The sequence below is a fragment of the Lepidochelys kempii genome, chromosome 1 (assembly GCF_965140285.1).
Source record: "Lepidochelys kempii isolate rLepKem1 chromosome 1, rLepKem1.hap1, whole genome shotgun sequence".
NCBI lineage: Eukaryota > Metazoa > Chordata > Testudines > Cheloniidae > Lepidochelys > Lepidochelys kempii.
In genome coordinates, this window is record NC_136380.1 from 241,630,772 (window position 1) to 241,655,308 (window position 24,537).

The following is a 24,537-nucleotide window of genomic DNA, read 5'->3' on the forward strand; positions in this document are numbered from 1 at the left end:
GCATAGTCACCATCATTTTAGTGATTTCATCAGAATATTCACATGTGCAACTTGTGAAATGCAATCCAGTTTCTCACATGCAAAGGAAGTCATCTACAGTGACAAGACACTCTGATTCAGCAGGGAAGCTTTAGGAGTCCGAATATGGGTTTAACCTCTCTCTTAACTTTGGATTTCCTATTCCCAGGATGGCGGCAGAGCAGCAGCACTGCTAAAGTGACAGGGACCCCAGTCCCCTGACCCACTTCCTAGCCAGTCACTGCAAAGGCACTGAGAGCAGCCTTAGAAGATAATTAGCACTCAGCTGTCCCAGGATCAGAACAGTCATCTAGGTATCTACACTGAATCTGGGAGTGAGCCTGGGTCCACAGACTCATGCTAGCCTACTAAAGACAGCTGTGTGACAGTGCCTTGATGTTGCGGCTCAGGCTGGAGCTCAGATTCTGAAGCCCATCCCTCATCCTAGATTTCAGAGCCTAAGCTACAATGTCTACATAGCTACTTTTAGCGTGCTATTGTAAGCCCTGCCAACACAGGTCTGTGGGCCCAGGCTGGGAGGCTCGTTCTCAGATGCTGTGTTGACATGCCCCTGGACAAAAAGGGAAAGGATAGGTGTAGTCCTCAGAGCTACCAAGATGATATCTACCAAGTCTCCCTCATTGGAGAGGGTCTTATTTTGGATTAATTTTAACTGAAGCCTCTCTATTCAGTAAGGAAAGATGTTGCTGTGTGTGCTTCGAAGAAGAATTTACAAGCCTCATTCTCACAATCATTTGGAAATCTCATTCATTTAAATTATTACAGCTTGGACACATTGCAAAGTAGGCCCCTAACAATCCCCTGAACTGCTTGGTTGAGATGAAAGTCTGAGATGCATTGTTCAGCCTTGCAAAATTCTCTACAAAATTTACTAGCCCAGGTACAAAAACGACTCCTTCAATCCACCACTATGCTAATAAAAATATCAAATTATTTTTTACTTGCCTATGAAAAAAGTTAGTTACCCTTGAGAGACGGCAAGGCTGCATGGCTGCAGTAAATGACTGAAGGTGACCAGGCCCTTGGACTACATATTTTGCTAGAGAGAGAGTCACATTTGAAAATTCAGGCTGTCTCTAGAACACCCTCTCTCGCATGCGGCCACCAGGGGGGTTCCCTGCGGCCACGGCCGTTTCCTGGGGGGAGCATCAGCCCCTCCAATTCGTCCCTATTGCTCCTTGCATGTGCCGCCTCTCCGGAGACGCAGGTGGGACACACAAGACTTAAGGAGCAAGGTGAGGAGGCGAGCGGCGAGGCGGGGGAGCGAGCGGCGAGCCAGCAGCAGGGTGAGGGGGCTGGCTGCGAGCCGGGGAGCGAGGCGGTGAGGGAAGAGGCGAGTGGGGAGGCGAGCAGGGGGGCCTCGGTGGAGGAGGAGGAGGAAGGAGGAGGCGAGCGGCGGGGTGGGAGTCTGGCTGTGAGCGGGGCAGGAAGGAGGCGACAAGCGAGCGGGGGGGGGGGAGGACCCTGGCGGAGGAGTGAGGAGGTGAGCGGCGAGCCAGCAGCAGGGTGAGGAGGCGGCGCGGTCTGGCTGCGAGCGGAGGAGGTGAGCGGCGAGCCACTAGCGAGCGGGAGGAGTTCTCCTGGCGGGCAGGGCGGTGTCTGGGGCAGGGGAGAGAGGAGGCGAGCGGTGGGTGCATGGGCGGTGGGTGGAGCCCCCCTTCTGCCCGCACTCCCCCCACCCCTGGGCAGCTGGAGCCACCACCCCGCCGGCCGGAGAAGCCCTGAGCGCCGCTAGAGGAGCCCCGGGCTGGCTGAAGCCCTGAGACCTGCCCCCCTCAAACCTGCCCGAAGGAGCTCGGGGCCGGCCGAAGCCTCGAGCCCCCCCCCGGCCACGCGTTCCCTCCCCTCCCCAGACCCAAGCCACCCAGATATGTTTTTCATTATTACTTGGACTTCTATGTCAAAGCATTTTTAAATTTACTTCAGAATTGTTATACAGACAACCACTTTTACTAAAAAAGCAAAACAAACAATAATAATAATAATAAAAAAAAGACAAGAACTTGCAAAGCACCTTATTTGTGTTTCTATTCTGTTAGGTCCAGTAAAGACTAGAGATAACTGTGGATGGTTTTTATTGTTGAGTCTGCAAAAAAACCCCAAAACCTTACATAAATAAATTACAATGATTTGGATGTAACTTTCGGAGAAATAAATAATTTTAGGAAAAAAGTGTCAGTGCAGTCACCGCCAAGAGTTGGTGGCCGCACTCTCAGGCCACCAAAAAATTTGTTGTGAGAACCCCTGCTCTAGAAAAATACAAATAAATAGACTAAACTTTTGGCTCAAGTAGATCCTGCAGTCTGCCCCGTGAAATGATTCAGTGAGTCACTACCTGATTTTGCATCTCTGTTTCAGAATATAATTTGCCAGTTCTCCCTGCCAGCTACTCTGGTGAATACACGCATCACTGCTTCTCTTTGGTGGATCACAGCATTAAAATAAGTCATTACAACATCTGACCCAGACACACTCCTGAACCTCTAAGATGAACGTTCAACTCTAGATCGTTAACAGTAACACAGTGGCTAGCAAAGCTCTTGATTCTCTAGTGGATGACCAAGAACCACATTATCCAGTTCATCTGCACATTTACATTAACACACTATTGTATATGCCCCAGAAATCTGTTTTACAGTAGCATACAAGTCTTTGTGCTTAAAAAGGCTGTAGTTTTCCATTAGATAATGGTATCTCAGCGTTGCAGTATGCCCTGCACTTAATACAGGCGATAACTAGGGAAATTATGCACATATTAGGTTAATGTTACTTAGGCTGCATCTACACTACGCACCTTTTAGTGACCCTGCTGGGCTGCTACAGCCATGCCACTAAAAAGGTGCACAGTGTAGCCGCTCTTTGTTGGTGGGAGAGAGCTCTCCCGCCGACAAAATAAATGCACCCCCAACGAGAGGCGGTAGCTTTGTCAGCAGGAGAGCTCTTCTGATGACAGGGGTCCTTTTCATTGGTAAAACTTTTGTTGTTCAGAAGGGGTGTTTTTTTCACGCCCCTGAATGACAAAAGTTTTACCGATGAAAGTGCAGTGTAGACAAAGCCTAAGTTACCTGATGCAATTGTACATTACAGTGGTCACCATTAACCTTCACACACAGATATATCCAAGACATTTCAGTTTACAGTTACAATACCAATACTGGTAACTGTTTATAAATGTTGACTTTTTAATAAGGTGACCACTCTGCCTCCAACCTCACATTATTGTTACTCAAATAAATTAGCATACAAGAGTAAATAGCCAACTGCCTGGCCACTGGCTTGGCAACAGATAAGAGCACTGAAATGGTAAAAGGCTTGCTGATTCCTGAAATAGGCTTATTAAATATCCTCCAATTCCCTGGAGCTGAGTGGCTACTTGCTGTGCAAACACTAGGAAAACAAATATTGACAGATAAGTTCCATGCGCACATTTGTAAAGTAAGTGTAAGCGGAGCTGTCAGAGGACCTCTAATAAAAATCAACATGTGATGGGAAGTTTTTATGCAGCGCCTTTTGATTACCACGCGCCTTTGTGCTACCACATGCCTTTATCAGCATGGCATGAGGCCAGGCTACATCCTGCTCAGCAGGCAGCTAGCCTGTGTTAACTCCACGGTGAGGAGACAATGCCCTAGCTAAGAAAGGACAAGAAAAAGTCTGTGGGAATACAAGAGGAACACAGAAATGGGCTCAGCTGGGGAACAATGTGCTGAGAATTAGGCATGGCAGTGCTGCAATTAGGACTCAACTGGCCTTGCTAGGGATGAAGAAACATCTTTAAAACGGAAAGGGAGAGATTTATTTTACTGTAACCCATTCCATTAAGGGCCTCTATACCTCATTGAAAGGGTTTCCAAAGCCATAAGCAAGCCCTGCATAGATGGATCAGCCCTTTTGTTCCACCCCTCACATCCCCAGGGATCACCAGTAGGGTTTGAGACCATAGTCTGCAGATTGCTTTCTGAGGGGCTCCATGTGCAAATAGAGCCCAGCTATTTTGGTGGTGTTATTCCTTGTGTTTGGGCTACCTCACAGGTGGATCTATGGATTGAGGTGGTGGTGTCTTCAGAACAGTTTTTAGTGGACTGGTGCCCATCTTACACAAACCAGTCCCAAAACGGACACCAGCTAACATGCTGGTTGGCAGTCTTAGTTGAGAGGGCAACATTTCAATGTACAGAGACTAAACTGCCTTTTCATTAGTAGAAGTCAAACTTGAAGCAGAGTGCCATGGCGATGTGTGGCAACATGGAGCCCATCCCAATGCCCACTGAATTCAGTGGAAAGACTCAATTTCAGTAGGCTCTGGGTCGACCCCCAGCACTGCTGCTGCCAGCTTTGTCTGTTCTCACTGTGCCTAGAGAACTTCATTGACCAGAACCTTTCCCCGACATGAAAGGCATTTAAATAAAAACATTAAATAGTCCAGAAAACTCAGAATAACACAGTACTTTTGAGAAATTCCAGAGCACGCTATCTTCCCCCACCCCACAACTCAGCTCCAGAGCCAAAATTTAAAGAACTAACAAATTACATTTGGTTGGGCTTAGGGCCCTCAGATCTTTTTGCCTCCTCAAGATGCTTATGGAATTATAAACTTATGTTCTGTTATTGTAATATGGCTGTTTGCTGAACGCTGTTGCTGAGTAATAATCTGCCAAGATATTATTATATATGTGTGTTTGCATACACACACCATCAGTAAATTCTTTACAACGTTCTAGTTAAAGCTGAAAGATCCATAAAACACAAAACTGTAAAATCCTCTGCAATGAACATAAGATACCAAACACTGCTGAGCAGAACAGAGATTTTATTACCCTCTCCATTTAAACTCATGATTTTAGGAACCAAATCCAAAGGAAAAAAATATTGCCCTGTTTTAAATGTGCAGCTACTTTGAGACTATTTCAGGAGGCCACTTTTTATCCATAAGTTAATTCTGCTTGGAACTGAGAAGGTTTTTTTTAAAAAATCAGTGATATATGTTCACTTCTTTTCGAAACTATAAACCTCAGCAGCTCTCCACTAAGAAGGCAGTGTGGTTTATTGGTTAGAAGACATATCTGGGATTCAGGATAGGGGGGTTCTAGTCCTGGCTCTGATGCTGACTTGCTGCATGAGTTTAGGGAAGGGGAGAATACCTACCGTACTTGACAATCATAGGATTGTTGTGGGGCTTAATTTGTAATGAAAGAGGTGCTGGGGCTCAAGCAATTTTTTTACTTCAAAACTGATGCAGCAATCCCAGAGGTACTGGGGCTATGAACTGCCAAGCCTAGAGGTGCCGGGGCTCAGCCCTGGCAAGCCCCAGCACCAATTAAGCACTGGGCTTAATCAACTCATGGTGATAAAAGTGCTTTGCAATAACTGGATGGATGAACCTTAGATAATTTTCAGCTTTAACTGCCATTACTGGGTGAGCAACCAAAATGATGCTTATCTTTATTCTAACAGAGCTCAATAGTGTAATTTAGTGCCAGATTAACCCCTGAGGTTCCAGGGCCCAGAGGACTTAGCAGTGCAAGATACCCTGCATTTCCACTCTTTTGGAAAACCCACGATCAATTGGCGCCAGCCCACAGAAGTGACTCATTTCCTCTCCTGGGCAGTCTCTGTTGGCCGGGATCTTATGCAGCTCCAACCTGATTTTAAATATGTCCTCTCCCAGTAGAGTTCTAGGATACTGTTGCTGCCCTGGGGTTGAATGCCCTTTCTAGCCCAATGACCCTCTGGGCTGAAAGGGGGTGCAAACTGCATCTTCTTGTCACCTTCAGAGTTAATCCAGTCCAGAGTGATAAGACAAAACACAATGGCAGATTCAGAGCGAAGTTGGAGATACAATACGGTAAAGAAAAAAAGACAGAAGATACCATATGTTTTCAGCTGTCGTTGAGAAATGTATTCAGTGTCTATGAGGCTGGAATGCAGGATGCATGTTGCAGATGGAGGGAATTGCAGAGCAGGAGGCTTTTGCTTGGCTAGTGGCAAGGCTGTGGCACAACTCAGAAAAGGCCAGGCAAAACGTCTGGAGCGAGTGGGGAAGGGAATATAGAGAAAAACGTTGACTTGAGCTGGTTGGAATAAATCTCCAGATCACGTACAAATGTTCTGTGGCTGGTTTCAGTGCTGGTTATTACAGACACTGGACACAAGCATTAGCTAGAGTAGCTGACATTTTAGCCAAAGCTTCATTTCACCAGAGTTTACGTTACAGAGAAATAGATCACACATTTGCTTACTCTAAATAAAGACAAACGTTAACCTATTGCTAACACTAACATCTGTTTCAAAAGGATTAACACCAGAAACCTCTAATCCCATTTTTCATTGCTGAAGAGGTCTGTGTTGTCTTATAATTCCTACTGATGTCCTGGGGTAATGATGTGAGTTTGAAAACACTGAGTACATGCAAGCAACTCTGCGTGAACAGGCATGGCGTTCTGGGGCTTTTCCCCATCAGGAGTTAAGTTACCAACCCAGCACTACTTCTGAGGAGCTGACCAGAACTGTGCTACTTTCCCATCTCTTTCTTCCAACATCCTCCTTCCCATCTCACACATGCCATACAGCATTATTAGTTTTTAATATTTCTATTGCAGTAGTTACTAAAGGCTTCAATCAGGACCAGGTCCTCACTGTGCTAAGTGCTGTACTGTCCCTGTCCCAAACGAACAGATAACAAGCTAAGAAATTTCAACATTACAAGTGTAACCCTTCTGCCAAGTGGAGTCAGCAGCACCTAGAAGTTACTCTTAAAAATGCAAAACAGAACAGGCTCAAGTCCCCACCCAGTAATCTGGGAAAACCCTACCACCATCCCTAGAGGCAATACTCCCTGTCTTGCAAGCACTGAATCTGCGTATAACAAAAAAGAACTTTTAATAAAAGGGAGAAGGAACCAAGCATTAATTTGTGACACCACCACAACCACCTTCAGAAGCATGTGATCATAAGCAACCTGACCTCACAGTGCATTGCGCAGTGTCCTTTGCCTCAGTTTCCCACCTTGCAGTGTGAAATTTCAATGCATGTGCCTTTAATACATCACTTTCCTCTCCCTCTGCTGCACCCCACGCAGAGTTGGCAGTCTTTGGGTAGCAAAGACCCAGAATTCAGGGGTGTGTTCACAAGGTTCACCTCCCACCCTGAGGGCATCACGTAATGCCTCTGCTGCTGCCACCGTTTGTCTGCTACCATTCTCTGCTGCCATCAGCCACCTCTGCTTGCTGCTCCTACAGCATCACATTCTGAGGTTCTGCCACTTAACTCAGCTCTTAGTGATTTCAGCAGGCAGTGGGGAACCTCACAGCTAGTGCAGTCTTTGTGTTGTCTTTCACTGTCCCCACACAAGGTCTAAGCCTTAGCTCCTAGACCTGCTCACCCAGTGACATCAGTTCTGGGAATCATCAACCAGAAACAAGGACTATCTATTGAGTCTAATCAGCTCTTCGATTAAACACTGGAGAGGAGCTGGTCAAATAGCATCTAGGGCTCTTTGGGCACAGCCCACACCGCTGGATAGGGATAGGGACAGCCACTCATCTTCACTAGGATTTGGCATTCCTACCCCCTGCTTAGCAAGCAAGGTTTTATTTAGGTTGGATGACCCCTTCAACCAGTGCATGCTACGCACAGTTCTGCTGCCCTTTACTCGTACAATAAGGATAACAACATTTCCTTACCACTGCATTTGAATACTAGAGTGATTTGTAACCCCAAACCAGCCAACATTAATCATTTTGGCAAAGCAGCTCCATCATGCTGCGCACCTAGGCAGAGTGGGCATGTCTATGCAAACAGGGTCTGGTCCTGTAGTCTTCCCCCAGCTCATCACTAGGTGTTAGGGGAGACCTCGTTCAGACTCCACCTACACAAGGCTCTCTCAACTTTTCCCTCTCTCTCCAATACTCTAGTCCTCAACTATGGCATTTCAAAAACTATTTCTCATACAAGAGTTCTAAGTTATAAACAGGAGGTCCTGCCCAGGGATGGCCTTTAAAAACCTGCCACCTTAACCTTACAGATCCGTTTTTGTCAGTATCTGCATTGTTTCCTTGCACTTCCTTAAACGTACAATAGGAAATAACTAAACATTTGCAGCATTCAAGGTATGTAGGGCAGACAATAATGTTTGAAGGGCCACTGCTTTTATGGCACTAATTTATACACAGGTTCAGAAAGATGCAAGGCTGATACCACAGGTTCTGTGCACTAAGAGAAGCAGCCTTTTGCTGACCAGAAGTAAGGAAATAGAAATGTAACATTGGAAAAGGAGAACAAAGAAACTGAGTGAAAGGATCTGTGTTTCTGGATTATGGGTTATCATCAGATCCGAAATATGAATATCTGTTCTATGTGAATATGCTGGCCTAAAGCTGTAGTGAACAACTTTGACCTTTGATGCAACAGAACCACATGTGTGCACTTACAGGATCAACTCAATAAAATATACTATGTTGCTAAACAGACATTTTCAGTTAAGTATACATGAGTGTAGCAGACAAGCATGCAAGAGAATAAAACTATCAAAAAAACAAATAGATTTTTCTCCTCATGTAGCATTATCACTGCAGAAAATGGTAACCCTTTTCTCTTTGTTTAGCAGAGAGGGAGGGCTCATAAAATACGCAGCTGTTGAGAATTACTCCATTCACTCTTTTTTTCTAGTTCTGAAACAGCACACACTGTACCTTCTTATGCCAGTTCCCCAATCCAGAAAGATCTCAAAAACCCAGTGCTAGAACACTAGCTAATTTTATCCTGCATAACCTGACAGGGGCAAAATATACAAAGAGAAGGCAGTGGATGGACAGTATGCAACAAATCTTGAGTAATTGGAGCATTAAGTAGGAGAGGTCAGAATTGTTTAGCAAAGGTTTTTAAAGGTGCTCAGCATTGGCCTCTCTCTACCCCCACTGAAATGGGTGTTTTACCACAGGCTTCACTGGGATCAGAAAGCTCAACACTGAGAGCTTTTGACATTCCCACTCTAAAGAATTAGGGCCTGATCCTGCAATTGACCGTTCCATGGAAATACTATAATCAGTGGGTACTTTAAAAATGCTTAGAATCAGAGATTAGTTTAGGTGCATCAGAGTAGATGGATGGACAAACAGATGTGTTCTGCATGTAGAATTCCCTTTGCCTTCAACATGGCGATTTCATATATCAGGTGCTTGGAGAGCCAACTTCAGTTATTTTAAATGATTAATATCCTGCCCTTGGGCCGCATGTGTACCTCCCACGGATATAGAAAGCAAGCAAGATATCAGTCATTGCAGCCAGTCTTATAAGCGCTCTGCACTCAGAACTCCCACTAAAGCCCTTGTGAGTTTTATACACAGAGGCCTGGCCCCTATCTATCTGATCCCAAGCCTTTTCTCTAGGGTGCTTTCTGAAGAAGCAGCCTAAGGGTTGGGAGGAGTTATTTTTGTGTTCACTAGGGATTGCATTTAGTGGCAGAATCTGATTGTAAATGCAAGGGCAATTTATAAGGCACATAAAGGGCCTGATTCTTCATTCCTTTGCATCTTGTGTAATAATTTGGGTTGATTTTCAGTGACACTTGTGCTCCTAATTCACTGAGGTAAATATGAAAATCCCACCTTTGAACCAAAATGTAAGTCATTATCATTCTGAGCTGGTAACATTTTTCACCCACTTTGCATTGGTGTAACAAGTATACAAGGTTCGGGGCAATGGAGAGACAGACCCAAGCAATTCAATAGGTTTTATAGAGGATTGTGAATTGAAGTTTTGAAAGGGGTGCCCAGGACATACTATTACCTGCATATTTTATAAATCTAAATGAATACATCAGTTTTTACAGAGACATTATTAGGGGCACAAGAGAAAACTATCCCAATAGTGTAGGAAAGATAGGAAGTATGGTAAATGACCACTCTGGTTTAACTAGGAGATCTTTAGTGACCTGAAACACAAAAAGAGAGAGTCAGACAAAAAGTGGAAAGTAGGTCAAAGGATGAAGATTAAAAAAACCAAAACCAACACAAGCATGTAGGGACAAAATTAGAAAGGCCAAGGCACAAAACGAGATTGAACTAGCTAGGGACATTTTACAAATACATTAGAAGCAAAAGGAAGACCAAGGACAGGGTAGGCCCATTACTCAATGAGGAGGGAAAGACAACAGAATACAGCAATGGCTGAAGTGTTAAAGGCCTTTTTAGTTTCAGTTTTCACCAAAAAGTTTAGCAGTGATCAGACAACCAAAATAGTGAACATCTGTGCAAATGGGATCGGAATGTTAGTGTAAAGGGGGTAGGGGGCTAACAGAACAAAAAGGACAAGTTAAGAATTACTTAAGTTAGATGGCTTCAAGCCAGCAAGGCCTGATGAAATACACCATAGAATATTTAAGGAACTGGCTGAAGAGATCTGAATCATTAGCGATTATCTTTGAAAACTCATGGAGGACAGGAGAAATCCCAGAGGACTGGAAAAGGGCAAACAGTACCTATCTATAAAAAGGGGAATAAGGACAACCCAGGAAATTATAGACCAGTCAGTTTAACTTCAGTACCAGGAAAGACAATGGAACAAATAATCAATATGTAAGCTCCTAGAAGATAATAAGGTGATAAGTAACGGTCAACATGGATTTGTCAAGAACAAAGTATGTCAAACCAACCTAATATCCTTCTTTGACAGGATAACAAGCCTTGTGGATGGGGGAAGCAGTAGATGTCATGTATCTCAACATTAGTAAAGCTTTGATAGTATCTCACGTGACATTCTCATGAACAAATTAAGGAAATATAGCATAGGATGAACCTACTATAAGGTGGGTGCACAACTGGTTGGAAAACCGTACTCAGAAAATAGTTACCAATGGTCCACAGTCAAGCTGGAAGGGCATATCAAGTGGGGTCCTGCAGGGACCTGTTCTGGGTCCGGTTCTATTCAATCTCTTCATAAATAATTTGGATAATGACATCGAGAGTACACTTATACCGTTTGAGAACAATACCAAGTTGAGAGGGGTTGCAAGTGTTTTGGAGGACAGGATTAGAATTCAAAATGATCTTGACAAACTGGAGAAACTGTCTGAAATAAACAGGATGAAATTCAATCAGGACAAATGCAAAGTACTATTCTTAGGAAGGAACAATCAATTGCATAAATACAAAATGGGAAATGACTGCTGAGGAAGGAGCACTCCGGAAAATCTGGGGGGTGGGGTGGGGGGTCATAGTGGATCACAAATTAAATAGTTTTCCACACTGGGATGTTAGCTGGAGTGTTGTAAGCAAGCCATAAATAGTAAATTTTTCCACTTGACTCACACTGATAAGGCCTCAACTGGAGTACTGTGTCCAGCTCTGGGTACCATATTTCAGGAAAGATGTTGAAAAAAATTGGAGATAGTCCAGAGGAGAACAAAAAAAAATGATTAAAGGTCTAGAAAACATGACCTATAAGGAAAGGTTGAAAAAACAGTTTGTTTAGTCTGGAGAAGAGAAGATTGAGGGGAGACATGATAGCAGTCTTCAAGAACGTAAAAGGTTGTTATGAAGAGAAGGGTGATAAAATGTTCTCCTTAACCACTGAAAACAGGACAAGAAGTAAAGGGCTTAAATTGCAGGAAGGGAGATTTAGGTTAGACATTAGGAAGTTTGTCCTAACTGTAAGGGTACTGTAACAAGTTACCTAGGGATGTCACTGGAGATTTTTAAGAAAGGTTAGACAAACACCTGTCAGGGATGGTCTGGATAATACTTAGTTCTGCCTCAATGCAGGGGACTGGACTAGATGACCTCTGCAGGTCTCTTCCAGTCCTACATTTCTATGATTTAACAATTAATAGACTCTAAAGAGCCATCGTTTTTCTTTTAAATCACCCATCAAAGACGCTTCATTGTGGTGCCGCCTTCTTCTAACCAAGAATGGCTAGACACACTCTATTACCAAACAATACTATTGTTGAGTCATCCAAAGTAGGTCGCTTGTTGCACAAAAGTGACATCGGGAGCGCCTTTCCCACCCTTAATATCCCCAGAAGTTCAGGACCTGAATTCAAATGCATTCTCATTTAGACAGCTAGATGGCTTATTCTTTCATCACTTCAGATGGCCAATTTTACCACTTGCTCTCTGATCGCTGAGCTTAAAATCAAGATCTGGGGAAGTGTGATACACTGGATAGGGAAGAGAACAGAAAGTCAGGCCTCACGTTCTGTTCCCAGCTCTGCCAGTGACTTACTGTGTGATCATATCACGACATCTTGCAGATTGAGCCATTGCTATCCTTGTTTCCTAAAAGAACTCATGTCTCAATGTGTGCGTCAATGATGTTAGTTCAATCACAGCTATGGTATAGTGCATTAATTATAGCATTCAACTTGGAGAATATAAAACTATTATATTTCAGTTCTATTTAGGTTCCTATACTACGCTCATCACTGAGGTATCTGAGCATCTAGGTACTATTTCAATATAGGTGGGACAAGCAGGCTGTGTTTGGGTCCTGATTCAGATTAGGTATGGGCTAGTGATGTGGTTTGGGTTGAGGGCCTAATCTGGTCTAGGTTCAAATTAGATAGTGCCTATATTGCATGAATTATTCTTCCCAAACTTCAGTCCCCAAAGTCGAAATCCTATAAGTTCAGCAGATCTTTCAAAATTTCTCCTATTTTGCACTAAAACTTGGCAATAATGGCTGTTCTCTTGATTCTGGCTATATATGAGCTAATGGCAGAAAACAGGTCCCTTCTGGGGTTTTTTGGACAGGCTAGGATCTGGAGATTCAAATCCAAACCTCTAAAATATGAAGAAATTCAGATTCTACTTTCAAGTTCATTATTTCAATTAAACAAAAAGTAACTGTTACACTATATTCTTATCACACTGATCTGACTTTCCCCTCTTCCTACATTGTCCAAGCTGGAATTTCCCCTGTGCAGAGGGCCAGCCTTAGGCCTCTAATCATTTAAATCCTCAACATAAGGATTAAGCTGTTCATTGGCCTTGTGCTGTTTTTGCGACAAGGGGAGATTTCAAGTGTGGAATTTTTTGCAGGTTTCCCTTAGCTGGTTTCGGACACAGATGCAGTCCAGAAAATTCTACCAAGGTTAGGACAGCCATTTGTGGTGCTATCCTCAGTTGCCCAAGGCACCAACCAGTGATTAACGACAGAATACCAGAGGCATCCATTTAAATCAAAGTGGCTTCAGTATGACAGCTACATCTAATAGATCATCATGGAGCGCATCGTGTCTCATTTGGCTCCCTGAATTACTCTCATGAATTGCACATTGGCTGCTCACCACACTCAGGTGTTTGGATTCACTCACAAGCTCAAATGAGATACAGGAATCCACAAGCCATAAAACATTTCAGAGCTCCATTTTATTAATACTTTATTATTATTTAAACAATCCCATGCAGCCTAAGCCTTTTGAACTTGAAAACATGTTGGTGTTAAATTGTCAAACATTTCCCTGTCAAAGAAGAACAATGAATACACTATGCATGGGAGGGGAATTTTTGAATAACCCATAATGATAATGCCCCCTATAGAGGTTTCTGGCATGTTTCCTTGCTGCTGGCCATTTGTGCAGGATACACCACCACACTTGCTCTTGTACACAAGCTATCATGATCACAGTGTTGTCAAGTCTCATGATTTTATTTTCCCTCACATGCTGGGATGTTTTTTAAAGCCCCAGTTCCTGGATGCATCTGGTTTTCATAATATTAAAAAAAATTGTAGCCTTTGTGGTTGCAGAGAAAAGCTTGAAAATGTGAACCCTAGAAGTTCCAACCGCAGAAATCAATCTCATGATTTTGGGGATCTGACTCATGATTTTTTAATGCTTGGGGTTGGCAATTCTGTGATCATAATATTCCCACCCTGTAGTTCTGTCCTGGTTCCCTATGAATAAGTGCATTGACTACGGAAGCCTCCTGCTTGTGTTTAAGGGTCATATTTTCAAAAGGGCTCAGATCCTCTTTAGGCATTATCAGCTGGGCTAAATCTTGCTCTGGGTCAGGTATGGCCACCACCTTCCATACAGACTAAACACAAAGACGACTTTGCAATCAGATAGCTGAAACAATAGTAGTTGCGCTCAAAAACAGACACATGGAAAACGTGAGTGGAAGTTGAATCACCTGACCCAAAGGGTTTCAAATGCAGGGCTAGGATTTGGATTGGTGGAACTGTTTTGTTCCGTGTGTGTGAGAAAGAGAAAGACACAGCACAAAGCTGAAGTACCAGAGGACAAGGAAAAGGAAAGACGACAAGGAGGCCCAGCCTGGAAGCAAGATGTGGGGCCTTGGGAGAAACCTAGATAGGCAGAATGCTGGCTGAAAGAGTTTGATGCTTTGAGCAAGGAAAGTGTTTCCTACCACTTGACTCCTACTGTGTTCAGAGAAACAGGACTTTGTGCATTCTTTTTAAATAATCAAAATTGCATCAAAGAAATACCTGACTATCATCAAGTTCTCCTCCAAACTGGAACCACCTACAAGGCCCAACATTTTTGGATAGCCACTTGGGTCAAAATGGCTAGCAGGCACCCTAATGTGTGCCCAGATTTCTCAAGGGCATGTTGGGTGTGGAGGTCTTTTGAAAATCTGGCACTAAATTCCTTAGTGGTGAGAAAAGCTGATAGTCAGGCAGTCTGAAAACAGACCTGACAGGTGTCTGGTCTTTCAGAACATCCCTTCTTAACAAGGTCACAATCCTGCAAGTTACTGAGTGATTCCAGAATGTTGCAGGCTGTGTTGAAATACCCTGCTGAAGCCAATGTGAGAGTTTTGCCACAATCTTCATGGGAAAAGGATCACCTTCTTATTGTGTTGACTAAAGGCTACATTCACTATCACGTGGTGTTCCCTTTGTGACACTTAAGTGTGTGCAAACCTCCTCTAAATCCCCTGATGGGTATACTACAGAATGGGGGAGTTCCCAGCAAGAATGGAGCCAGCAGATCCACATATGTACTATGCCTCTCTCCTAGCATCCCCTGGCACAGGGGATGTATTGGGAGTGAAAAGGGGCAGGCAGTGGAAATGTACAGAGCTCAAAGCATTCTGGCAATCCCCAGTTGGTATTTGATGCCTAAGGAATAACAGCCAACTAGCAAAGTTTAGAGCAGCCGTAAAATTGCTTGAAACTGCTCCAGGGTCAGAGCGGAGAATCAGGGAGCTGTAACCAACTCCCTGATGAGAATATGGCCCCGAGGAAGTGCTGTGCTGGCCCAGTGAGCATAGAACTTTCTCCTTCTGTAACCTAGGACAGCCTATTTCTCCCCATTTCTAAAATAAATCTTTCAGAGGCATTTTAATCTGATAATTTGTGTATTTTATGATGCTTTATGTTTTTAATCTGCTATGATTCTTTTATAATTGTTTATGCAGAGCAGTGAATGCCTCAGCAGGGAGTGCTTCATAAATAAATGGAGATATAAATAATCTAACTTCTCCCTCCTGAAATTTCTAAGCAAACAAGGTGGCCCTAAGGTCCCGTTCTTCCTGTTTTAAGGCTGTATGTCATTTTCTTTCACTTGCTTTTTGTGTGTGTGTGTGTGTGTATGACCTTTCCTTTTCATGAGTAATAGAAGGGCATATTTCACATTCTGTTCACACTGCTCACAGCAGACAGGGAAAAACACAACTGGAGGGAAAGAAAAATGAGAGCCTTGTAGCTTCTTCATCTCCAACTGTCTTTCCTTTTACAGCGCAAAGAATTTGAGGTTCTGTTTATTACTCTGTAGTTTTATGTTATTTGTTTGCTGCTTGAATGGACAGGGCACATAAATGAGAGCGCCATAAGGATCTGACAACCAAACCAACCTCATCATATTATCTTAATGGAAAGCTAATTGGATGATTAAAAACTGATCTGCTTCATGGGGAAAAATTAGTGGGTGCTCTGCACCCACCAGCAGCCAAGCTCCTGTTTGGCAGCATAGCAAGCTCTAGGAGAGAGGGGAGAGGAGCGCAAATGTGGCACGCTCAGGGGAGGAGGCAGAGAAGAGGTGGGGATTTGGGGAAGGGGTTGGAATGCAGGCGGGGGGGAGGGGGGTTTGAGCATCCTCTGGTGCAATCAGAAGTTGGTGCCTATGCTGTGAATAGAGATGAGTCTGAGATTCTTGTTGACTAGACAGAACTTAAAAGTCCTGCTGCAAAGTGACCAGCTTTTCTTTGGGAAAAGAGAAGTGAAAGATGCAGTAAGTTTTAGTAGTCACTGCTAATTTATTCTCTAAGAAGTTGAGGTTTTGGGCCTGATTTTCAAAGTTTTCAGGTATGTAGAATGTATTGTATGTTTGTTCACCTTCCAGTCATTAGCATCTGTGAATGCAGGGGATGGATTCTAACAGCTGTGTGTGCACAGGTTTTCAAATCTATCAAGTGCCCAGGTTGAAAAGTGCACTCACAGTTGACTTGGGGATGCTCCCACATGGAGACCAATTTGAAATGTCTTGAAAAAAACAAAACACCCATACTTTGTCTTTAGAAAAAGGCTCTTGCTACAGAAGTATACCACCACCAGTTAGGAAAGGAATATGAATACACTGGCCATAGTGAACACACCTTGACACTTTTGCTTTAAAAATCCATGTATTTTCCTCTGAAGAAACATAAGCACATAAAGGTTTCAGAGTAGCAGCTGTGTTAGCCTGTATTCGCAAAAAGAAAAGGAGTACTTGGGGCACCTTAGAGGCTAACAAATTTGAACATAAGCTTTCGTGAGCTGTAGCTCACTTCATCAGATGCAATCAGTGGAAAATACAGTGGGGAGATTTATTACAGTGTGTATGTTAACACCCATTGTTTCATGTTCTCTGTGTATATAAGAGTGATCACCTAAGATAAGCTAATACCAGTAGGAGAGCTGGGGGGGAGGGGGGGTAAACCTTTTTTAGTGGGCTATTTCCAGCAGTTGACAAGAACATCTGAGGAACTGTGAGGGGGAGGGGAGGAATAGTTTTACTTTGTATAATGACCCATCCACTCCCAGTCTCTATTGAAGCCTAAGTTAATTGTATCCAGTTTGCAAATTAACTCCAATTCAGCAGTCTCTCGTTGGAGTCTGTTTTTGAAGTATGTAGGTAGGAATGGCGGTCAGTAGGTTTCCGGTATAGGGTGGTGTTTATGTGACCATCGCCTACCTACATGCCTCCAGCTTTCATCCAGACCACACCACACGATCCATTGTCTATAGCCAAACTCTATGATACAACCACATTTGCTCCAACCCCTCAGACAGAGACAAACACCTACAAGATCTCTATCAAGCATTCTTACAACTACAATACCCACCGGCTGAAGTGAAGAAACAGATTGACAGAGCCAGAAGAGTACCCAGAAGTCACCTACTACAGGATAGGCCCAACAAAGAAAATAACAGAACGCCACTAGCCATCACCTTCAGCCCCCAACTAAAACGTCTCCAATGCATCATCAAGGATCTACAACCTATCCTGAAGGACAACCCATCACTCTCACAGATCTTGGGAGACAGGTCAGTCCTTGCTTACAGACAGCCCCCCAACCTGAAGCAAATGCTCACCAGCAACCACACAACAGAACCACTAACCCAGGAACCTATCGTTGCAAGAAAGCCTGTTGACAACTGTGTCCACATATCTATTCAGGGGACATCATAGGGCCTAATCACATCAGCCACACTATCAGAGGCTTGTTCACCTGCACATGCACCAATGTGATATATGCCATCATGTGCCAGCAATGCCCCTCTGCCATGTACATTGGTCAAACTGGATAGTCTCTACGTAAAAGAATAAATGGACACAAATCAGACGTAAAGAATTATAACACTCAAAAACCAGTCAGAGAACACTTCAATCTCTCTGGTCACTTGATTACAGACCTAAAAGTGGCAATTCTTCAAAGAAACTTTGAAAACAGACTCCAATGAGAGACTGCTGAATTGGAATTAATTTGCAAACTGGATACAATTAACTTAGGCTTGAATAGAGGCTGGGAGTGGATGGGTCATTACACAAAGTAAAACTATTCCCCCATGTTTATTCTCCCCCCCCCCGTTCCTCAGACCTTCTTGTCAGCTGCTGGAAATGGCCCACCTTGATTATCACTACAAAAGGTGTTCTGCCCCCAGCCCCCCGCTCTCCTGCTGGTATTAGCTCATCTTAAGTGATCACTCTCCTTACAGTGTGTATGGTAACACCCATTGTTTCATTTTCTCTGTGTATATAAATCTCCCCACTGTATTTTCCACTGAATGCATCCGGTGAAGTGAGCTGTAGCTCATGAAAGCTTATGCTCAAATAAATTTGTTAGTCTAAGGTGCCACAAGTACTCCTTTTCTATAAGCACATATATTTGTGTGTACATACACATATTTAGATTATAAATTCTTTGGGGTAGAAAATGTTTATTAATATAAGGCACCTAGCATGCTTATGGATATTGAAAAAAGTAAAATGCATACACCTCTCATTTTGAAGAAAATTCTGCTCATTTTCCTATGTAAAATTTCCAATGAAGATAGGGAATGTTTTGAAACATCAAGGTGAACAGTATTTGGGCCCTTACAGTAAAAGGCACATTATGAGAAGCAGAGTAAGATGTTGCTGGTGAAAGAAAAATTACATCTAATTTAGACATGCTTCCTGGAAGCAAGTCTGGATTAATTGAAATAGTTCCGTTTGTTAATTTATATATACTTCAAGAGTTAATTTAAAGACTAAGCTGTAATTTTATTTTCTTTTAATCACATTTTTTAGAAGCATGGTTAGGCTTCTACAAACTGAATTGCACTGGAAACAAGCAGATGATGGATTACAGTGGTATAATTTTAGCAATTTTAATTCTTTTATCTGATTTCCACTGTTTTAGAATTAATTTACATTTGCAGTTAGATTGTCATTCAATAGAAAGCCACCTCTTATTCTCCTCTAAGGACCATATTATGGCCTCACCCCTCTGCAGATGGCTCCCATTGACAGCCACTCATATAGAATCATAGAAGGCTAGGGTTGGAAGGGACCTCAGGAGGTCATCTAGTCCAACCCCCTGCTTGAAGCAGGACCAATCCCCAATTTTTGCCCCAGATCCCTAAATGGCCCCCTCAAGGATTGAACTCACAACCCTGGGTTTAGCAGGCCAATGCTCAAACCACTGAGGTATCCCTCCCCCCCCTAAATCATACAATCATAGACTTTGGGAAATCTGTTCCCTCTTCCCAAAGATTGAGATAAAGGAGGTTTATGGCTCAGTAGCCCTATAGGGAACCCCATAAGACGGCAGTAATTTAATGTACCTGGGCCTAGTGCCTAACCCCAATCCAAACAGAACAGCATTTCACCACCTGATTTGCTGCTCAACTGACCTGAGCACATGCCCTCCCAGTATTTACAGGTACACTTATCCACTCATGCACCACCACACAGCAACGTGTGACAAAACTCAGTCACCAATCACAAGTGAAAGAGTGGCAAAACAATTTCTGCAAAACTTTAGTCATTTTCTTTAACAAAAATTAACTGACTTTCTAATGGAATTTTCATCAAAAATGGGAAATTTTGAAGAAAACTAGGGCTGGCAGTTAACTCACATGATTGATTAATCACGATTAATTTTTGAGTTAGTTTTAATTGCACTGTTAATAGAATACTAATTGAAGGTTAAATATTTTTGGATGTTTTTCTACATTTTCAAGTACACTGATTTCAATTATAACAGAATATAAAGTACAGAGTGCTCACTTTATATTATTTTTATTACTATTTCTTGTTTGCCATTTTACAGTGCAAATAGTTGTATTTTTCAATTCACCACATACAAGTACTGTAGTGTAATCTCTATCGTGCAAGTGCAACTTACAAATGTAGATTTTTGTTGTTACACAACTGCACTCAAAAACAGAACAGTGCAAAACTGTAGTGCCTACAAGTCCACTCAGTCCTACTTCTTGGTCAGCCAATCACTAAGACAAACAAGATAGTTCACATTTATGGGAGATAATGCTGCCCTCTTCTTATTTACAATGTCACCCGAAAGTGAGAACAGGCGTTCGCATGGCACTTTTGTAACTGGCATTGCAAGGTATTTACGTGCCAGTTGTGCTAAACATTCATATGCCCCTTCATGCTTTGGCCACTATTCCAGAGGACATGCTTCCATGCTGATGATGCTTGTTAAAAAATAATGCATTAATTTGTGCCTGAACTCCTTGGGGGTCAACTGAATGTCTCCTACTGTTTTACCCGCATTCTGCAATATATTTCATGTTATAGCAGTCTCGGGTGAAGACCCAGCACATGTTCATTTTAAGAGCACTTTCACTGCAGATTTGACAAAACACAAATAAGGTACCAATGTGAGATTTCTAAAAATGCTACAACACTGGACCCAAGATTTAAGAATCTGAAGTGCCTTCCAAAATCTGCGAGAGATGAGGTGTAGAAGTCTTAAAAGAGCAACACTCCAATGCTGAAACTACAAAAACCGAACCACCCAACAACAACAACAAACCTGCTGGTGGCAACTGACTCAGATGATGAAAGTGAACATGTGGTGGTCTGCACTGCTTTAGATGGTTATCGAGCAGAACCCATTATCGGCATGGAAGCATGTCCTCTGGAATGGTGGTTGAAGCATGAAGGGACATGAATCTTTAGTGCACCTGGCACATAAATATCTTGTGACGCCAGCTACAATAGTGCCATGTGAACGACTATTCTCACTTTCAGGTGACATTGTAAACAAGCGGGCAGCATTATCTCCTGCAAATGTAAAAAAACTTGTTTGTCTGAGTAATTGGCTGAACAAGTAGTAAGACTGAGTGGATGTGTAGGGTCTAAAGTTTTACGTTGTTTTATTTTTGAATGCAGTTATTTTGTACATAATTCTACATTTGTAAGTTCAACTTTCATGATAAAGGGATTGCACTACAGTACTTGTACTAGGTGAATTGAAAAATACTATTTCTTTTTTTTTTTACAGTAAAAATATTTGTAATCAAATATAAAGTGAGCACTGTACACTATTCTGTGTTGTAATTGAAATCAATATATTTGAAAATTTAGCAAATATCCAAAACTATTTAAAAATGGTATTAACAGTATGAGTAATCGTGATTATTTTTTTTTTTTTTTTTTTTTAACACTCGCTTGACCATCCTAAACAACAAACAAACAGGTTTTCAAGAAACACTTCCCCCTATTTCAAACAGTAAATAACAGGACTACATGGGGTGTATATCTTTTTTCCAGACAAATTCTATCCCTCACATCTCTATTCTCATCTATGGGATGTGCTTCCTGGCTAGACTACATCTCCCACATTACACTGCAATCTTCCCAGTGATTGAACTGGTGTTCTGCATCATACAACCAAATTGGATCATGGGGAATGTAGTCAGCCAGGTAGCTCAGTCCATAGAAGAGAATGGGGACATGAGACAGCTGAACTACAACTCCCATAAGACATAGCAGTTTAGAGGGAACACAAATTGGTGTAGAAATATTTTGATTCAGCTCAAAACACTGAAACAAAACAATTCATTTCAATAAAAAAAAAGTGTCAAAACAGTGTTCGACATTTCCAAACTCAAAGTCTTTTGGAACTTCCCATTCTAAAACAAACATTTCAAATTGGGATGAAAATAATTTTTGGAATATCAGAATTTCCTATGGGATGGAAATTTGGATTTTAAAATAGCTCTACTACTAGGAGAGGAAATCTGTGAGATAGGCTGAAACGAGTCCAAGGAGAGTTTTAAAGACGAGGATGATTTTGAACAGAATTTCAAAATGAATGAGGAATGAGTAGCGTTGTCATGCTGTATTTAACCATTTTTGTATCTGTGACATGTTGGTATCCAGAAAGCTGAAGACTGGTGTGACCATTGAGAAGAAAATTGTAAAAGTTTGGGCAAGAGCACAGGATAGCTTGGATGTGAGGATTTCACAATGGGTGAGGATGTGGATAGGTATGTATATATTTTCCTAGTTATCCTAAACCTCTAAAATCATTTTCATGGTCACCAAGATTAAAAGTGAAATAATTGGAAAAAACTGACAGTAGGTGGTCAGGAATTCTACTAGTCAGACAATTTAATAAATTACAGGACACTAAAGGAAATACAGTCAGCCTGATTAGCTTCCAGTTAGTTTGCAAAAGATTTCTCTCCATGCCCACTCCCTGAGATGTATTTTCTCCATATACTGTAGGCTATGGGAAATTCTGTTCAAAGTCAAAATTAGATTTCAGATGGCCTGTCCATGGATTCTAAATCCTAACCCTAACCAGAATCCCCTTTGTGCCATTTCAGACAAATCCTTATTACGCTAATGGCTCACGAGATCACCCCTGGGGAAACTGATCTCCAGGAACTCATCCAGATTTCCTCTATGTCAGACAGAGACTAGAACTCTGGACTCTCACACTTTGCCAAATGGATTGAGATTTCAAAGGTTTTGTGTTCACTTGATGAAGATAAGAGGTCATGCTTTGCTTAGCACCTGAGGGCAGGCAGTGGAGGTGGGGACTGCACAGTTGAGGATGAGTAAGTGAAAATGCAAACAGGATTCATATTGTTCTGCCTGAAATTTTAATGCTGTAAATGGTATATGCTGCTGCACTGGATCCCTTTCAAGTTCTGTATCCTTACTTGTTGTTCCTGCTGATCTGTAATACACTAAACCCATCATTTTTTGCCATTCTGTTGGCAAAGTGCCGACTTGCATCCCAGAAATAAAAGGCTGCCGATACTCGTACTTGAACTCTCATTTTGGTGCATAAATGTTTTCTTGTGCTCAATATGTATCCCCTCAACCTTGCAGGCTCTGAGCATGGTCATCCTGTGACATTCTCTGGCTGTTTACCCCCCTGCTTCTTGTACAGTTTAGGTCATGCACATCAAAGCTGGGTTTATTTCTGCCAGTGCAAAAGTGGCAGGAGCGATGAACTCCTGAATGCTGTTGCAAGAGAAATATTCTCTTATCACGCTGTTATCTCCCAACCAAACATGCAATAATTATATTTTAAACTTCAAATCCCACATTAGAGTTAGAGATCATTCTAAAATACATAATGAAGGTTGCAAAAAAATACTTTAGCTTAATCCCATTGGTATTACAGGTAAAGCTGTTTAAAGTTCCCTTGTAGCATAATATAGTTTGAGAAATTGGAGCCAAGAACATCGATCCTGCAAGTGCTTTTCAAAATGTGAACGGACCAAATTCTGAATGAACTCCTTAGTTGGACAAAACTCCCACTGACTTCAGTGAGAATTTTGTACACAAGAACTGAATAAATGAGCAAGTGCATAAGGATGTGGCCCATTAATACCAGAAATATTCTTATACTGCCATTTAAAAAGAATAATTGTATTGATTTAGGTGGGTTTTGTTATTTTCACTTCATTGCCTCCAATCCCTCCAAATGCAGCAGTGTACTAATTCAGGAGAGCCGCAAAGTGAAACTGACTAGCAACACAAATTAAACAAAAAAATATAGTGTCAGAGCAGAACACAGGACAAAATAAATAGCTAATGATGGGAAAACAAATTAGATTTTAATAATTCAGTGTTAGTGATCTAGGGTATTAGTAACACATGGAAACAGTGTTTTAGAGGTGATGCGGGATGTACAGTTGCCCCCAACTTCACTTGGATTTGTGGGGGCACAACATTTACAGCTGCTCAAAATTATTTTGTTGAAACAGTTCAATAAAATATGGCCTTTTGATTGAATTTCTGCAAAAATTTTAGCTCTGGCTAAAGTTTTGTTTTTTGATGGGAAAATTTGTCAGTTTCGGGTTTCTATTTTTCCCCTCATTGTGATTAGTTCCATATTTGCCTCCATCACTTTCTGTAGAGAAGTGAAAGAAACCTTCCTCAGCTAACCTGTCAGAGTGCTGCATCAATACAATGCATCTAATTATCTCTCTTCTAGCAACAATATGATATTTATCTTTCTTTCACAATATCTGTCGCTCTCACATCCTTTGTTTCTCCCCCCTACCTTTCCCTCCCACTTTGTCTTGCTTTGCTTTATTTCAATCTCTGTTCTTGGTGACAAGAAGCTGATGCATGATAAACAAATTAGACAGTCATTCCACTGGCCTTCGACAACAGAATAGAGTAATCTAATGCGTTTCTTTAATTTTAATTAGTTTTCTTTCTGCAATCATTCCTTTAATGAAAAGTTCAATTACAAGTAATGGATGCCATTAGCCTAGTTGTACTAGAAGCTCAGCTCAACTATCACACAGCAAAGGAAAGCAGAGACAACGGCACAGAAGTATTTTACAGAAAAATTCAATGGGGCAAATTCATCCTAACGTAAGTTCCCTAAAAATCAACAAACAAGTTCACTAGTGATCATTTTAAAGAGCTAAATTAATTGGACAAACTCATCTAGAATATTGGTTCACCACAAGTTGCATCTGCTGTAGGGGAGGAGAGGAGATGTTTGGGTATTGAGTTTAGCCCATTTGAATGTAGGTAGTTGCCAGGTGTCTGGTTTTTGACCAGAATGC

At 42.1% G+C, this 24,537-nt stretch overlaps 1 protein-coding gene and 1 long non-coding RNA gene across 3 annotated transcripts in view; one reads left to right on the forward strand and one right to left on the reverse strand.

The window, feature by feature from the left end:
• Nucleotides 1-24,537, reverse strand: part of CACNA1C (calcium voltage-gated channel subunit alpha1 C) — a 704,641-nt gene that overhangs the window by 275,870 nt on the left and 404,234 nt on the right. The gene's annotated exons all lie outside the window — the stretch shown is intronic.
• Nucleotides 1,120-22,761, forward strand: LOC140906285 (uncharacterized). Of its 2 annotated transcripts, none has more exons than XR_012157057.2 (3): nt 1,120-1,274; nt 21,878-21,984; nt 22,327-22,761. It is a non-coding gene; the product is annotated as an uncharacterized LOC140906285 (long non-coding RNA). The 2 variants fall into 2 exon arrangements; XR_012157056.2 differs by lacking the exon at nt 1,120-1,274 and adding an exon at nt 1,501-1,582.